Source organism: Cygnus olor, chromosome Z, assembly GCF_009769625.2.
Source record: "Cygnus olor isolate bCygOlo1 chromosome Z, bCygOlo1.pri.v2, whole genome shotgun sequence".
Taxonomy (NCBI): Eukaryota; Metazoa; Chordata; class Aves; order Anseriformes; family Anatidae; genus Cygnus; species Cygnus olor.
The window spans coordinates 49,256,625-49,270,527 of record NC_049198.1 but is presented as its reverse complement, the minus strand read 5'-3'; the positions used below and the strand labels follow the sequence as shown (position 1 = coordinate 49,270,527).

Below are 13,903 nucleotides of genomic sequence, written 5' to 3'. Positions count from 1 at the left end.
GTTTCTCAGAGTAGCTCTTTATATTCACAGAATATAAAGAATCATAGAATGGGTTGGGTTGGAAGGGACCTTGAAGATCATGTAGTTCCAACCCACCTGCCATGGACAGCGACACCTTCCACTAGACCAGGTTTCCCAAAGCCCCATCCAGCCTGGCCTTGAGCACTTTCAAGGATGGGCGATCCACAGCTTCTCCGGGCAACCTGAGGATGCACTCAGTCACACTGTCCATCTGACAGACCGTTAAATATTACCAGTCCCAGTACTGACCCCTGAGGAACACAAATCTTTACTGATCTCCACTTGGATATCAAGTTGTTGAGCACAACTCTTTTAATGCTACCATCCAGCCAATTCCTTATCTACCAAGTAGTCCATCTGTCAAATCCATGACACTCCAATTTAGAGACAAGAATGATGTGTGGGACAAATGCTTGGCACAAGAGAGGTAGATGACATCAGTTGCTCTTCCCTGATGCACTGTTGCTGTAAACTTGTCATAGAAGGCCACCACAATTGACAGGCACAATTTGGCCTTAGGGAGGCCATGTTGACTGTCTACTTAGGAGGAGCTGTTCCATAATTTTGCTGGGCACAGAGGTGAGGCTGACTGGCCTGTAGTTCCTTAGGTCTTCCTTTTTCTCCTTTTTAAAAACTGGAGTTTTATTTTCCCTTTTCCAGTCACTGAGAACTTTACCAGACTGCCACAACTTCTCAGGTATGGGTAGTGGCTTAGCAACTTCATCTGCCTGTGCTCTCAGGACTCTCAGATGCATATCATGAGGTCCTATGGATTTGTACACATTCAAGTTCCTTAGATGGTCTCAGTAACATAGCATTCTCAGTAACTTGATAATCATGTATCTTAGATTTTTCATCTGAGAAAAATGAAAAGCTTAATTGAATATAAACAGTCTTAATCACTTGTTTGCTCTTTAATGTAGTGTCTAGAAAAAATGCATTGTACAGGGCGAACTTAGAACAATAGCTGTCAAAACGTCTAAATGCCACATCCTTTTCAAAAACTTTCAGACTTTAGGTCTATTTCTAGAATTCTCTTTCTTCTTCTTTAGTCTAAATGGTTGCTAGTGAAGACAGGTTCAGTGAGATTCTGGATCTGCAGCAGCTGAGTAGATCTCAGTTGATAATTTTACTTATTATCTATCTTCAGTATCAACAAATTTAGCAGAAGTTTGAAAAAATATGGTCACTTCTGTTTTTTATCTCATGGAGTGGTATCTTCAGAGAACAACACTGTGATCTGTTTCCATTATTTACACAGGACACAGTGGATCTTGTGTTGGGTTAGTATAGTGCTGTGTAGCTGTTTATCTAGTTTTTGTTATAGCTAGTAAAATATTTCCATATGAATTTTATTCTCTTTTCTTTTCTTGTAATTTCTTTCTTTCCCTGTTCCAATGAAAAAGTTGTCTCTTTCTTGAAATACTATTTCCTATCCCTTATTTTCAATTAAAATATTCAATTTATTTTCAGAAAATTATTATGAACATATTTCCTAGCTGTTCTCCAAATCCTGTGATTTCTTTCTCCCCTGTGCTCTGCTGAATATATGATGCACTCTGACAGTTCGAGGAATCCCTTCTTTGTCTTTAATAATTTGCTTGTCTTCCATTGGCGAGTTTTTGCACCAGGTTCCAGTCTTTTTGCATCCAGGTTTTGCATCTGTCCAGTGCTACCATGACATATATGAATTTTGTAAAGATTTTATTCTTAAGCTCTGTTTCAGGTCAGCTGCTGGAGAGTGTCCAAACAGTATCTCACCTCTGACTACCTGGCCCATCAAAATAGATTATAGGAGCAAACACTGGTGCAGACTTCACCTTTTTGCAGAATTGGGCTGAATCCTGTCAGTAGAAGGAAAAATTTCAGAGTGGGACAGAGGAGTAGGTCGTCTCTACATAGGATCAGTATTTAGGAGGCCCTAGAAGAGAGGTGAGAGAGACACTCCATCAATAGATTCTGCAGTACTGTACTGGAGCATCAAATGACACAGTTCTTGAAGGCAAAATAATTATAATCATAATCATAATTTTCCTATTCTGATTATCAGTGGGGTTGGTGTAAACATCTAAGACTGACAAACTGCCGAATAAAAACATAATTATACTCGATGCAAATGTCAGGCACCTGATGTGGCTAAAGGTGAGACAAGGAGAGAAGCAGCAAAATGTCCTCATCTTTAACAAACTGCAGGGGCATACTGTGGAGTAACCACTGTGTAGGTAAAAATGAGATTTTAATTCTGTGCAAAAAGCCTTGAAGTCATGATGAATATTATCCACAGGTACAAGTTTACACGGATGCAAAATCTCTCATTTTGGTGTCTTTGAACATTATTTTTACCAAAGAGATTTTCTAATTAAACTGTAACAGTAGGTTTCTTACTTAAAACAGCTTTAGAAGGACAAATGGTTATTAAAGCTTAAAGGCCTTTCGAAGGAATAAAACTTTTGAGGGTTTGGCTAAGAAGTGCGGGTCAGCCTTGAATGAATAAGAAGACACGTTCAAGCTCAGCTGCAGGCTAAACTGGAAACAAAATCCTCATTTAGCATTATAAACAGTTTTGACTTCTAGAAGAAAGTGTCCTTTTCTCAACTCTTCTAACATAAAAACATACAATTCCTGTTCTGGGACAGAATTTTCCAACTGATTTTACTGATGGTGGAATAAAGAACAAGGAAGATATATATTGAATGTATGTCTGCACAGACTTCAGAGATGCCAGATTAACACACTGACTGCTAGAGTGGCAGACAGCTCTTAAGAGCAAAAAAAAAGGTAGTTCCTAGAAGTGTAATTAGAAAAACAGAGTATGCAAAGATTTACTACTGAGTATCATGATAATTGATTTTAGCCTATTTAATTGAAGTAAAACAAATCTATTTTATTGAAATCATCAGCATTACTGTTTTCCAGTAAAAGCTATAATTTTTAAAAGCTCAAACCTAACATTTTCAATCAAACTGGAATAACATCTTTGAAAGTGTTTGTGTGGGGTGGGGATGGGCAATGTTTTCAAACCAATATAAAATTACTAAAAAAGTTTGCTTGCCTGTTTGTTTGTTTACTTTTGATGATAAAAGAAAGCCAAAATCTCTAACAAAAATTAAAAATGTCTATGGAAAACAATTTGATGAGCACTTGTAGTAACTCAGAGACCTCACACATTGTAAGGAATTAGCACGTAATACTAGAATCAAAATTAGGATAGAAAGAGAGAAAGAGAGAGAGAGAAAGGAAAAAAGGAAAGAAAGGAAAGAAAGGAAAGAAAGGAAAGAAAGGAAAGAAGGAAAGAAGGAAGGAGAGAAGGAGAGAAGAGAAGGAAAAGGAAAGAAAGAAAGAAGAAAGAAGAAAGAAGAAAAAAGAAAGAAGAAAGAAGAAAGAAGAAAAAGAAGAAAAGAAAAAGAAGAAAGAAGAAAGAAGAAAAAGAAGAAAAGAAAAAGAAGAAAAGAGAAGAAAGAGAAAGAAGAAACGGAAAGAAAGGAAAGAAAGAAGGAAAGAAAGAAGGAAAGGAAGGAAGGAAGGAAGGAAGGAAGGAAGGAAGGAAGGAAGGAAGGAAGGAAGGATGGAAGGAAGGAAGGGAGGGAGGGAGGGAGGGAGGGAGGGAGGGATGGAGGTCTGGCTAGGCAGACCATTCTGCCTTGTAGTTTGGGTCCAACAATTAGAGCACACGCAGTAACAGTGAACAGTGCAGTGAGACGTGAGAAGCAGTGCTGCAAGATGGCCATGGTGGCAGAGGGGACAAAAGCCCTCCCTATCCCACACATCCAGGCACCAAGAGGATGAGGCATGAGGTCATTTTATGACCTCCTAGTGTCTAACCAATAAGATAAGAGCTAATTTGAATACATCTGCATGCTCTGCAATCCCATGTCTGGCAGCTGGAAAAGTACTACATAAACCTGCCAATGTAGGGCCAGGTTGAATAATCTCCCATCAGACAGGTGAAAACATTGTTATCAAAGGCACTGCACTCTTCTTTGGAAGTCATGGCTCCTGACAGTGAGCAGGTGGTTCACTTGAAGAGCCTACAGGTGTCAGTCTGAAGATGAATCCCTTTTAGCCAAAGCAAAAGCCCTCTCTGACTTCAACAAGCTGTGGATCAAGACTGTGCCCCCTGTCAGAGGGAAAAGCCCTATGTACAGGCATGTGGGATGGAGCAAAGATGGAGACATGATAGCTGAAATATGCCTTTGGCACTAAAGACTTCGTTGCTGGCTGAAAACAAAGTCTGTGCCAAAGTCTGGGGCTCTACTACTCACAACATTTTTTCAGTCCCCTATCAAGGTGTACCTTATCCAAAGAAATGCTGAGAAATGATAATCTAACAGCAATTTGGGAACTAGATGGTTTAGTCTAGCACTGCCTTGTATGCCCCTAGCAGTCGCCAACAGAAAGGCCACTTTTGTAGAAAGATAGTAACAAATACAAATGAGAACAAGAGGTCTACCAAAGAAACAGGGCCCCACAAGGAAGACAGCCGTGGGCGAATAAGGCAGACTCCAAATCCATTATTTTATTGGTGGTACCACTAGATGGTATCCATTCTCCAACTTTCCACATTTTTTTTTCACCAGTTGCTTTGTCAACCTGCAGTGGCACAAAAGTACTCGTACTTATCCTGAGTAAACTTAACCAATACTTTGGGAGTCTAAGCAAGTGTATCCTTTACAGTTTTTTTTTTTTTTTTTTTAATTAATATATTTGCTTCTGCTAGACTTCATATGTATGACAAACAATACAAAAGGAGTCAGATGCATCCATTGCATCTGTCAAAGCTAATTATTGTAGAGCTACCTAGCCAGGAATATGGCTTGACAGTCAGATCTGCTAGCAGCATGTTTCAGCCTCTGAGCTCTTTGACACAGTCATCTGGGAAGTGTGCTGCCAGAGAAACACAAAGGACTGTGCTGCACAAAGCAAGGGGTGAGTGAAGAGCCTGGAATTCAACAAGCAAAGTGCCCAAACCCATCTTTCAAACCTAATGTTCCCCATTTAAATGCAATATTAAGTAAAAACAGTCAAAAATCTTTACTTCCTCAGCAGGAGTATCAGCTAATGGAGTGACTGAGGAATTATCACTCAGCTGGTTTAGATTACAGTGAGCAGCTTATACTTTCTGGCTAATAGAGTAACAGGTGGACTCTGCTTATTTTTCATTCAAGGGGCTCTTTGGAATTAACTGTAAATTACACAAAGAAGCTTTTAGCTTCTTTGACTTTAATGATTTTACTTGGAAAACATCTCTTTAAAGTCCTTCACCTTAAAAGCAGCATAAGCAAAGGCTGTTATTTTAAGTACAGTTTTTAGAGCATTCTATTCCCACTCCCGGGGTTTTTCTTCAGAACTGTAACACATAAGAATACTTGCTGCAAAATAATAGAGTACGTGTTTTCTGCAAAATACTAACCTGAGTTTCAGCAGCTTTTTTTTTTTTTTTTTCTTATAGCTATATTTTTGATCCTTTTCTCATGTATCTAGATGCAATTTTAGCCTGTACTTTGCTTTTCATTGTTAATGGAATGCTATAAAGCAAGGAACTGTTTCATCTTCACAGCTTTCTCAGCTCTGTCACTCTTACTCAAGCTTTAACAGGAAACAAGGAAGAGGAATTTTTCTAGAAAGATGAGGTGCAGCACTGCTACAGGTACAGGGAAATCATACTATAACACTGTTCACAGTGCTCAGACCTAGGTCTCCCCCCTTCCATAGCGGACTGAAAGAAACCCAAATCCTTGGACCAACAGCATATCTCCTCAGCAGCTTGCCAGTTATGACTCTGGTTAAGCATGACACTGCAGCTGACTGTGGAAATCCATGAGGCATCTCTGATTCTGGCAGGTTAGAGAAAAAGAAAGTTTATCAGAGAAGCAGTAGCCTGTTGCTAGTTAGTAGTTAGTGCAAAAGTGTTGTGAGTTAGACAAAGAGAAGAGATTGTGTAAAGTGTTTTAGACTTCATGCTTAGAATCAAAGTGATCATGATCACAGAACCATAGAACTTTCTGAGCTGGAAGAGGCCCACAAGGGTCTTTGATTCCAACTCTTTGCTCCACAAAGAACCACCCAAAAATCAGCTCTTATGTCTAAGAGCTTTGTCCAAATGCTTCTTGAACTTCAGCAGTCTCGGAACTGTTACCTCATCAAACTATTAGACATAAAACTATTAGAGAGTCTCCAAAGGAGAGCTACAGAGATGATGAAGGGTCAAGAGGGGAAGACATATGAGGAGCAGCTGAGGTCCCTTGGTTTGTTCAGCCCAGAGCAGAGCAGGCTGAGGGGAGGCCTCATGGTGGCCTGCAGCTCCCTCACGAGGGGAGCGGAGGGGCAGGTGCTGAGCTCTGCTCTCCGGGGACAGTGACAGGACCCGAGGGAACGGCATGGAGCTGGTACAGGGGAAGGTCAGGCTGGGTGTTATGGAAAGGTTCTGCACCCAGAGGGTGGTCGGGCACTGGGACAGGCTCCCCAGGGAAGTGGTCGTGGCACCGAACCTGCCAGAGTTCAAGAAGCGTTTTGGCAACGCTCTCAGACACTTGGTCTGATTTAGTCCAGGAGTCGACTTGATGATCCTCATGGCCCCCCTCCATGTGGGAGGAAAGTAAAAGGCCATAAAGAGCAGGCTCACGTGATACTCAAAAATCATACTGTTCTGAAGATTTACCTGTCTTGTGACTGTCTGCCTCAAGCTTTCTCTACTACTTTCATAATACAAAATTCACTTGTATACTTACCAGCAATATTATGTCACTGCACCATCAATCTGGAATGAAAAGGGGAACAAGGGTGCAATAGGTGCCTTGTAAGTGCCTCCATCAAGTGGCTACAGACCTTTGTAGGGTTGCATTGATTTATGCCTATTCTGGAAGAAAATTTAAGAGCATGTGACAATGACAAACAGCAATGTACTCACTTCTTACATACTAAACACTAAAATTCATAAAACAAACTCATTTAAGGACCACTTGCTCAGCAAAGAAACTGATGTGCTTTCATCCCTACTCCCAGTTTAGAGAAGCAAATGGAATTTTCCAAATCCTCACCAAAACTGTGGACTAGCTTGACTCCTTTGTAGACAAGATACATACCTCATCTCAGTCTGAGGTGGTGTTCCAGCAATCCCAGCTGATTTTCTGATGGCTAATAATAAACATGCTCCAGCTAAGGCTTTCCTACATTTGGGTTAAGTATGGAAGCTGTGTTCTATGATCTTCTTTTGTAACAGCTTCATACTGAAGTGCATCTTCATACTGAAGCTTTGAATGAAGCATTTATCATACTTGATTACTCATCTGCTCAACTTCATAATTTTTTAAGCACTCTGCAAGTCGTCCTGCTCTCTTTGTGAAGTTGGCTTGAAATTGACCAATGGGTCCTGAAAGTCATAAGAGAAAAGTGCAGACTGATGTTCAGTGAGACAAACACAGCACATGGTAATTTTTCCTTTGGTTTCAGGATGAAATGCTGATGTGAGACAGCAGTTACAGACAAGGCTACAACAACAACAAACATACAAACAAGCAAACAAAAATGACTGGTTTTGCTTACTTAGAGATTAACTTAAACCCCACAGAACAAAGAAGTGCACTGCTCCAGTGACAATGGCTTGGAGTTGTATACTGGACAGCTGTATACATTTCCTTGTTTTTTACAGCCAGGTGTTGGTGAAAATACAGCCCAAACACAACAAAATAAGACATAATAAACTAGTTGGTACAATGCTAGTCATGCCAAATACTTCTTACCATTTGAAAGGAAAAAGAAGGAAGGAAGGCAGGGTATCTCAGACTGTTCCTTTCCTCATGGAGAGAACAACTATGCTTACATCTTTGTGTTAAGCCACAACTGCTCTCTTTTTTTTTTCTCTTTTTAAGCTCTGACTACAGACATATTTAAATATCTACAAAAATTCTATTTGGCTGGACAGAGGAAGTTTTTAGGCTCTGAGATTGATGTAAATCACTTTTAAATGTAAATCACAGAATCTGCCTTAGCTACTCTTCCAATAGCTACTGAAATTCCAGGACTTAGGAAGAGAAACTATACAAGATACTGCAATTCCTTAGAATTTATTTTAGGAACCAATAAATAAATAAATAAATAAATCACTACTTAAAAGTGGGTTTTGTGGTTAGCTTTACTTCAAAGAAATGAAGTTATTTCCTGCATCTAAACAAACTATCATTATTCCTTTGGTGTTAGTCTAACCTCTGGATTACAGGCTTTCATACATTAAAGCTGCACAGAACCAGCAGGTAGTGCAAGAAATATGAAATCTGCTACTGTCTGGAATCCTCTTCTAATCCTTTTTCTACTGGCAAGCTATGGAAAGAAAAAAAAGAAAAAGAAAAAAAAAAGAAACAATATACTAGGAAGTAGAATGATGCAACAGACATACAGACATTCAAGATACTTCTGTCCATATTTGCTTCATGAGGTGATTTACTGACTTTCTTCAGAATCCCAAGTTCCTCTGTCTTATACAAATTTTTTGAAAGTCTTCATTTAAAGCTAAAAGATCAAAGTGCCCAGAGGAAGTGCTTGGCCACTTACCACTTGTACTTCTTGAAGACAAATAATACTGCCAGGTGATCCAGGGCTTCCAACAAGGAAACAATTTGTATGCTGTGTTTTGAAAGGGAGCTGAGTGCATGCCAATAACAAATAGTCTGTACTTATCTGATATATTACTCCTCAAATGGATAGCTTGACACTATTCAAAAAGATGAATAACGTGGACCACACAGGCTTTAAAAAGTCAATCTGTACTTTCTCTGACTGAATAACGGTGGGCTATGTCATCCCAATATATTTTATCCCTATGCCAAATATTTCACTCAGCCATATCTACCCTACACATCCTGGGGGCGTTAGCCCTGGGTCTGAGTAATAATATTGTTGTATCTCTATTCACTTAGCTTGTTCATTATTATTAGGACAGAGTGTCTAAAGATCACAAGCAAAATTAGAGACCGAACTGTCTGGACAGTGTACAGTTTGAAAAGATCTTACTGACAGACCAATATAATCTCTGAACTCCAGTTGTGGCATATGCATCAGCCTACATGAAAAGCTGAAGAAACTGTTCAATAAAAAGACTGAGAGATTTTTTAAGCTACAGTTATGTGAAAGAGATGACTTCTAATATAAGATAGTTCTTTAATCTAGTTGATAAAAGCCTAACAAGATACAACAGGTGAAGCTAGACAGATTCAGACAAGAAGTATTAATTACATTATTAAGAAAGGGTGGTTAACCATTGGAACAACATATCTGTGCCTCTGCTAGATAAATCCTAATTTATTCAGGGTAAAATCCTTTCTCCAGTTAGAGTAATCAAGAAATTTGGAAGGCATGTTGTACATATGCCTAAAGGATGGGGGGCTCCAACCCAAAAAGTGGGTATGGGATTGCTGGAGAAATCATAGGCATCTATGTGAGACATTTTGCAAGAGTAGAGATCAGGTCACTGCAATGGTCTGTTGTTACCTGAAACTCCTGGAATAACAAACCACCTTTTCTGTCTGTTATAGCTAGCTGTTTGAACAGGAAATATCTGAGGGAAGCACTCAGAGGAGACAGAAAGACAAAATAGCTTGTCTAGGATGAAAAATATGGCATCACGGTCATTAGACTTCTTTTCTATCTGCTCTTAGAATAGATGTTCCCAAGTAGACCATGTTGTCTCTGTCTGTGACTGGTTATGCATGTCTATGGAACATCTGACTTGTATGAAAACTTCTAGCCATTTCAGTAATTAGAATCTGGTAAGACTTTTTTTTTTAAAAAAAAAAAAAGAAAAAAGAAAAAAGGGCTAGATCTGTTGTTAGCTGACTTCTAATCTGTTGTGGCTCAAGTCTGTATTTTGTTGCTGAAAGGTAATACGTTCAAACACATTTCTACATGTATTTATTTAAGTTTTCGTGAAGCTTCAGCACCTGGGTCCTTTAGGTTCTATCAAGAACAGTACAGTAAGACTGTAATTTGTTTCAGAAACAACATTTGGAACTCTTTGTAGTACTTCACGAAGTCCCATTATCGGAGTGGTAAGATAACATACTATTACTAAAAAGAACAATATGACATGTTTGATATGCCCGTGGGCCATAGTGGATTGCTTGGTTACGTGATATGAATTCTCTTTCTCCTATTATTCCTTGCATTTTCATGCATGCTAAAATATGCTTATGAATATTGCAGTTGTGCTGCTCTTTGTAGTTGTGACATTCTAAAACAGGAAAACAACAACAATAACAAAAGAAAGAAGTCCACAGGGGAGGTATTATCTTTGACCAAACAGCTTCCATCACTGGAAGAAAAATTTTCAGGCTCATAAGTCTTTTACCTTCCATCTTTAAGAGATATCAAGGATACCATTTGTAAGCACTGAAAGGGTTCTAGATGTGTTATTTCATCCAGATTTTGTTTCTGAAGACCTCAACACTGTTAGGAAAATAATTCTGTGTGCAAGTAGTAGATTTGACAGAAAGGACCAGGCACTCAATGGGATCCTTGGCATCTACTCTAATACCAATAAGAGACTGCAATATGTTTACTTGGAACTATTTCATCAGGCTTTCCTGAACTGCTGGATGCTTGTGGAAGTGTTTACAGAGCACTGTTCTAGTGTTCTGTTAAAAGACAATATTTCAAATGAATAGCACTGACTTAACCTAACAGAGCCCTTTTCTTAAGACTCCAGAGGTTTCCTAACAAGACACCATACAGCATGTCAGCCAGTCAGATCTTCATGCTGTTACAAGTACGTGCCACTTCTTTGCAAGCAATTTCATTATCAGACTTCTGCTGTTGTTAGAATTAATTTAACTCTTTAACTGATACATTTGTAAGCCCAGCTTTGCAAGAGATGATAGAACTGCGCTGTGGATTGAACTCTTCATTTAAAGAGATAGCACACACAAGGAGAAGCCTAAAAATTGAAGTAAGCATGCTTACCATCACAATGATGCAAGAACAGATGTGATGAAATTTCCATGGCAGATATTCTGTGGGTTTTTATGTATTTTTATTATTTTCTTGAAGGGTGGTGGCAGTGGGGGTGGTGTTTTGTTTTGTTTTTAAAAGGGAAGAAAACAGCAAAAGGAGAGCAAAAGGAAGAAAACATCAGGTCTACTTCCTCACAGTTTTGTGTATCAGCACCTGATTAATGCAACCTCTAGCATGGAGAGCTGTAGTATCTCTGTAATGTAGATTCTTTCTATGCAGAGCTCCCCATGATTTTTTATTAATGGAATCTGTCTTGAAACAGCAGACGTCCTTCAGAGCATCCAAAGAGGAACTTGAATGGATATCTTCCCTCCTGGATTTCATAGTCACTTGTAGAATTGTATAAATGCAACAATTCTGGGTGGGTAGCATACTGCGCTTGTATTCTATTAAGACTAATCGTCACCCCAGTGATAAATGAAGCTCTGTGGGAGCATTATAAGTTTCTACTCACTTTATTGCAGCATATAATAGGGCTTCAATGAAGAAATGAATTGACGTGGATAGTGTGTACAGACTCTGAGGAAGAGCTCAGTAAGTCTGGGTGATCAACCTAATTAAATCTATGCCCATAAAAGGGTCAAAAAGAGACTGTAATCTCTCTCTTTTGCCACAACATCAGACATTCAGCTTCGTCTGGCACCATTCTCCATTGTCATTCAAACAATCCTGGCAGCCTGTCTGCTGTCAATTAGCCTTTAATTCTGGTCAGTCCATGTCCCAATCTCCCTGGAGTCTCCATGTCTGTAAAACTCCTGATGAAGCTTCATATTACTGATCTTGAGTTACTTTCAAACTCCACTTTCTCCTAACTGAAGTTGTCCACTGCTTTTCCTTAAAATCTAATCAGCAATCAAATAGAAGACTCAATAAAACTAACTTAAATAATTTTCATTTAAGCGTGTAACTGCTTCATGTCCTTTTTCCCTCTGAAGCCCTTTAACTCTTTGTTCTTCTTTCAAATGCTAACCCCTTTGTACCACACCCAACAACAGGCATAAATAGTTTTTGTCTTATCTGCATGCAACACTTCTTCCTTTCTCAACTCTAGTTGTTTCAATCAACAAAATTACATCTGAGATTAGAAGGACTGACAGAATAACAAGCTAAACCTTATGAATTCCACAAAGGTGTCCTTTGCCAAGTAATACTCTGCTTCCTAGCCCTGTAAATGTTTTTGATGGCATTATTGGTGTAATCCTTTCAAAAGAAAGGAAAAAATTTAAGAGTGGATGTGGCTGTAGTTTTCAGTCTGAATCTGGTCCACTATTAAAAGTCAGAAAGATGATTACCTCCACATTTTGGGTATTCCTTCTGTCTTCCTATCCTATTCAAACACTTGTTGTCTATGCATGTAGGCAGCCTTGGTGGCACTCAGAAGGGCTGTGTTTTCATGTATGTTTCTGCAGCCAATTTAATATAGTCCAAAACACATTGCATGAATGTGAGCATCACTCTAAATGTCCTCAGAACCTGCTAAGCACTTACCATTGCTTCAAAAAATAAAGTTGTTTCATTCAAAGCAATGAAAAAAAAATATTTTCCATATGGCTTTTTCTTCCACACCAGAGGGGTCTCTGTCATCTTCCAAGTATGTATCCATTCCTTTGTGTTTGCATTGCAAAATGAAGCCAGAATATACTCATCAGCTGTTTGCTAACACAGAGAGCTTTTTTCTGTTCTTTTTTCCACAATCTGTTTTTAACATGAAATGTGTCCCTTATGAATCTAAACCAGTTACCCATTAAGTAATAAAAATTTCCAAGGTATGTCACATTCTTTTTATGCAGCACAGGTGTGAGCCCATTCTCAAACTGAGAACTGAGAGTATTCTTTCACTGTCTGATATATATGCATATATGAATTCCGGCCAAATCCAGAGCTTTGTGAAGAAGAGAAGTTAAGCATCTAGTTATCTTAGTGGAAACCTGAACTTTTATTTTTGCAGATGGGTTAAATGCATAGAGCCTAGCCCACCCACAGGTAGTTTTCAGCTTTTCTGAAAGAGAATATGAATTATTTGTGACAGAAATGTGGACTGAAATACATGGATTGTAGGGTTACGCTGGAACTTGTCACACATAACCTCATATGTGCAACCTGGACACATATAAATTTTATTCAAAATATTTTTGAAGGGGTCCTAACAAAAAAATAATTGCCATATAACTTGTAGTAAAGCAAAGACTATTAAACTTCAGAAAACCAAACCAAAACAAACCAAAACCAATCTTCACTGAAAAGATAATGAGGAGGACATGGCAGCCTCATCTTCAAAACACTACACAGGTTGAATCACTGCTCCTGGGGAAAGTAACAGAGTTAAGAGTATTTTCTGCTGTTCAAAGGACCATCCACTTTCTTTACTCCTATGCATAAAGTACAAGGAAGCAGATATCCTGCCTGAGGCAGCACACACTGTGCCTTATAGCAGCCATCTGAGTTTCAGAGCAGGAGCTCCTCTGGGAAACAAGGGAAGGGGAAGGGGTAGGGGAAGGGGGCATGGCGAAGGGGAGGGGGAGGGGAAGGGGGAGGGGAGGGGAGGGGAGGGGAGGGGAGGGGAGGGAAGGGAAGGGAAGGGAAGGGAAGGGAAGGGAAGGGAAGGGAAGGGAAGGGAAGGGAAGGGAAGGGAAGGGAAAACATGGAGCTACACTCCCCATTTCTCTACTGTTGACATTCCTTCTCAAATCACGGGGATGAACAGATGAGTTTACTGAGGAGTAGCTCCTCTGCTGGCTAGATCCACTACTTTAAGCTCACAGGAGATCCCAGTGAGAACAGCCACATCCTTAAGGGCAAACACCAACATAACAGCAAAACAAACCTTAATTTGTTCACAAGATTCAGGGTATAACAATGAATATTTGTGCAACTACATTAG

General features: G+C 39.3%; 1 long non-coding RNA gene across 1 annotated transcript in view; it reads right to left on the bottom strand.

Moving 5' to 3' along the window:
• Nucleotides 1-1,857: 1,857 nt before the first annotated feature.
• The window catches only part of LOC121061891, a 56,494-nt gene continuing 44,448 nt past the window's right edge, over nt 1,858-13,903 (bottom strand). The window contains exons 3-5 of the long non-coding RNA XR_005815318.1: nt 7,104-7,390; nt 6,750-6,877; nt 1,858-1,942 (exon numbers count right to left, since the gene is read on the bottom strand). This is a non-coding gene — a long non-coding RNA (uncharacterized LOC121061891). The remainder of the gene's footprint in view (nt 1,943-6,749; nt 6,878-7,103; nt 7,391-13,903) is intronic.